A 4,786-nucleotide genomic window follows, 5' to 3' on the forward strand; every position below is an offset into this window, starting at 1 on the left:
GTTCATTCAAGACTTGTTCAGATGACAACATGAGTACAAAATTGCAGGACATTTGTTGCATAAAGCCGCTGACAACAATATTCTGATTATACCATGACGACTTTGGCAAATTGAACAGACCAAACCAGTGGATGTTAAATACACTACATTGGAATAGCCTAGAAGGAACATGCATTAGCTGAAACCTACCAATGCATATCATGCATATGTTGATCAAAGTGATCATACGACTAAACACATCCATATGATGATGAGATGAGCTATAAGTATAGAAAACTCCTCATAAATATGGTAAACCAGAAGAGCCCTTACCAATCCATATGATCAATCAGTTGAGCCCTAACTTAAACCCAAATCCAGGTATTCATGGGTTACACTGAGCAACCAATCATCAGCTGAAACCCAAATGTATATGGTAAACTATACAAACAGAAGCTAGACCATGGTAAATCTATTTGAGTAGCCATGACTGATCTGATAGTAATTTATTAAAGCATAAAGTCAGCTGGCAGTGGACTGGGAAACCATAGTTAGGACTTTGTTGCATAACTCCAAGTACCTCGGCATCAGGATATTTCCGACACAGTGTATTGGTCCCAATCTTCCAATTTCCTCTCAATTTCCAGCATTGTTTTCTGATGGTAAGATTGCTAGTTTGATAGGCGTACTGCAATAATAGATATCGGCAAACATCCAAACAGCATGGATTAGCATGTGCAATGGTTATATATGTATACCTAGTGAGTCAATAGGCACGGTTAATTAGGAGTACATCAGCAACAATGAAAACCTTGTTGTTTTAAGAACATGAGGATTGATACGCTTTACCATCCACTGGCCATAGGAAACCTGGATGAATGCAGCATTTCACTGAAGCAATGAAATAGGCATACGTATTGTTATTTAAGGACAATTGGAGTTAATTACAGAGACCATTGCACTTCAAAAGCATGCAATGAAAATCAAGCAAATGTCACAAACATAATTTTGCAAAATAAACATGTAATTTTTTGAGTAAAATTGATATTTTATACTTATCCTGACTCATGCTCTTTTGCTTGTCCCCTTCCTCTTGCGAACATAGTGGAACACTTGTATCTCCTTAATTGAAGCTCCCTTCAATGTAAAATCACTAATTGGTACTCACCCAAGAGTTGCCTCCCCTGCCGTAAGCTCGGGAACAGGTGTCGCCACCCTCTGGCCTCATGCTTCACTCTCTCCTGATTTAGCGAGCCCAACACTTGAATTTACAGGGAAATCCAAAGTGTTATGTGGGGAGGATGGGAGGGCTAACCTCATGAGTCAGGATAAGTATAAAATATCAATTTTACTCAAAAAATTACATATTTTCCTTATCCTGACTCATGCTCTTTGTTTGTAGAATCCTCCGAGTGGAGGTGGGCATAAACAGAATACTTTGGATTTATAATTAGTGATTTAAATAACTTATACTGTAATAACCCCTGCGGGAACTTCATAAAGGCATTGACTTAGGATATTTCCTCTATAATAAGCCATAGGTTATATATTACCATAACTGGGGTATTACATTACTCATATACTGATATACCAAATTATATAAATAGATATAAAAGCGACTCTGATAGAGAAGCTGTACAACTGAACATAAAACTCAGTATGAGCTTAAAGGTCACATGCAACGTAAAACACAACTTTGCAGATTCTGATACCTTTCGGTATGGACATACCGAAACAAATCGTCAAAAATGCAAATTCAACTTATAAAGTTGAAAAATAACGCGATGAAAAAAACCGCGCGAAATCGGAGTTCAAACGTTTCACTAATTTTCCCCAGACTTTTCTGGGGAAAACGGGTTTCAACAGCTGGGCTGCGCTCATAGCACGTGCGCAAGTAAATAGGTTCGCGCAGCTTGGAAGCGGGTTGTCGGGTGAATACTCGGTGAAGGCTTTGGTGTGAGCTATTTTTCTAATGTTTTGTTGATATCTCACAGGCGCGAGCTTTTTATATGTTATGACAGTAAATTAACTGTTTATATAATTTCATTGGTCTATTTCATCACACGTTCTTCTTACCGAGACACTTTCTCAGTTCGATACTTAAAAGCAATGTCAATATTTAGCGTTGACAGAATTTCTAACTGTGATATAGATATGTCGTTGTCACAGACAAAACTCAATGTCTTGTTTTATTGACACCTGTGTGTCTGCCTGCCTGTCTTCTAATGACAATATTCAATACACGGCTGCTGTCACTGACCACAAGCGATTTGAACTTAACACCAATCAGGCATTACACCATAAACAAAATGCATTGATTTATGGCCCGAGTTCGGTCTCTGTCACATTATGTAATTACACAGACAGGTAGGCGTGATACTTGAACACATGACATGTTATGATGTCTGTTGATTGCAAAATGTTATACACAAAAAAATGAGCATGTATTTACAAAACCCAACATCTCTCTCTATATATACACACAATTAGCCGTGAAGGCATCTGCAAATGAACCAGCCGTTACACTTGAGTGCACACCCACCCGCTCTGACTGGGTTCGGTATCCCGGCTGCTTTGTTTCTTGGTAAGTAAACCGAAGTACACAATTTTGCACTTTTGATGAGCGATTGTAAGCTTATAATTTGGTTTATATGTTTTTTTCATAACCAGCAATGTATATTATATGTCATGAATAAGTGATAATTGTGTTTTAATTATGTTTGATTTTTTGGTTGCATGTGACCTTTAAGGTTGAATAACCTAAGCTAAATATATACATAGCCCTAGAACTCCGTGGAGTTATAAGCTAAATAATGTATGTATAATATACATAATAATCTCGTGGGGGTGAATATTAACGCCTACGAGGGACTGTCAGTTGCTGAGCGAGGACCAAAGGATCGAAATGGTGAATGCCAGAGACGTCCTCGGTGGTGATATCTCTCAGATAGTGATTAGCAAACGACATGTTAGATTTCCAGAAGCATCCTTCCATAATTGTATTCAATGAACAGTTACCGTGAAGGGCGAGGGTGGAAGCCAATGCCCTGATTTCATGGGGATTTGATGCTGTTGGAGGGTCCAGTCCTGCTGCCTTGTAGGTGCGTAGAATGACAGTCCTTATCCATATAGATATGGTGGTACGAGAGACTTCTGTCTGATTAGTAGGCGATAACGGGATGAACAATCTTCTGAGCGATCTTCGCCTTGTTTTGGAACGACGTAAATAGATTTTGAGAGCTCGTACTGGGCATAGCGATAAGTCCAATGTATCTTGAGATCCGAGAATCGAGGATAGTGCAGGGACGTGAAATAACCTGTCTGGTTGGCCTGGTAGTTGATTTTTGGCGATGAAATCCCATCTTAATCCCAGGTGCGCTGTGTTTTGATTGTCATCAAACTGTATCCTCTCATAATCTAGAGCGTGAATTTCAGATATTCTGGCTGCTGTGGCTAGCGATAACAGGAAAATTGTTTTCTGTGAGAGAAATTCAAAGGTTGTCGATTGCAACGGTTCATAATCCTCACTTGTGAGGTGTTGTAGCACTACATTCAGATCCCAAGCTGGGGCGTGGAACTTCCGCTTTTGGTCCTCCAATCGGAAAGCACGTAGTAAGGCCAGTAACTCTGGTGTTTTTGTCAATTTAACACCCGTTCTCATAGAAATCACAGAACTAAGCGCGGCAAGATATGTGGACAATGTCGAGCCTTTTAAATGTTTGTTTTGCCATAAGTAACACAAATAGTCTGCCACAAATAGTCTGAAACTGTGCCACTTGTCGTCATACAAGTTACGACTTGAGTATCGTAAGGCAAGCGTGACCGCTTTTGCCGCCCTGGTAGAATATCCTCTCTTGTTTAAACACATTTTAATACAGTCCATACGTGAAGTTTGAATACTTCTGGGTTTCTGTGCACCTGTTCGGTGTGTGGATGTATTAACAGCTTTGAGCGCTTGGGTAGCTCTAGTGCCGGTTGACCGATTTCTTGTATTAGAATGGGAAACCACGTTCTGGCCGGCCAGTAGGGCGCGACCAAAATGAGTTGTAGGCTCTGTGTTTAACTGATTTTCTGTAATACTTGAGGTATTATTGCTGGGGGCGGAAACGCGTACGCATTGAGGCCTTCCCATGATATGCTTAGAGCGTCCGTTGCCCATGCTTGTGGGTCTGGAACTGGTGACACGAATGTCGGTAGTTGATTGTTGAATCTTGTGGCGAATAGATCTACTAGCGGCGCTCCTATTTGCTTGATTATCTGTGCAAATATCTCTGTATTGAGCATCCATTCTGTCGGCGACGGTAGATGTGGCGAGAGTCGTCTGCTAGTATATTCCTGGCTCGGGAATGTGGCATGCTTTGACATGTAGATTTAGATCTTGGATTAATTCGAACAGTTGAAAGGTTAAAGTCAAAAGGTTCGTGATCTCGTTGAGCCTTGCCTGTTCACATAGAACGCCACTGTCGAGTTGTCGGTATGTATCATTAGGTGCGCATTCTGTAGAATGTTGCTCCAATGTCTTATGGCGTTGATTACAGCTTTCATCTCTAATGAGTTTATGTGGAGCTTGCTTTCTAGCTGATTCCATAACCCTGATGCCGTCCGGTTGGTGAGATGAGCTCCCCAACCTTGGAGCGACGCGTCTACATATAGATGGGTTTTGAATTCCTGCTCTGCTAAACAAATCCCTTCGCAGACATTCGATTTCTTGGTCCACCATAGTAGATGAGGTCTGAGATGTTTGGTAGACTGAATGGTTGTAGGTCGTCGAGATGTGTGTTGATGAAGACCTGTAAGGGACGTAACT

This window comes from Haliotis rubra, unplaced genomic scaffold (assembly GCF_003918875.1).
Source record: "Haliotis rubra isolate DU_JTF1 unplaced genomic scaffold, ASM391887v1 Scf136, whole genome shotgun sequence".
Taxonomy (NCBI): domain Eukaryota; kingdom Metazoa; phylum Mollusca; class Gastropoda; order Lepetellida; family Haliotidae; genus Haliotis; species Haliotis rubra.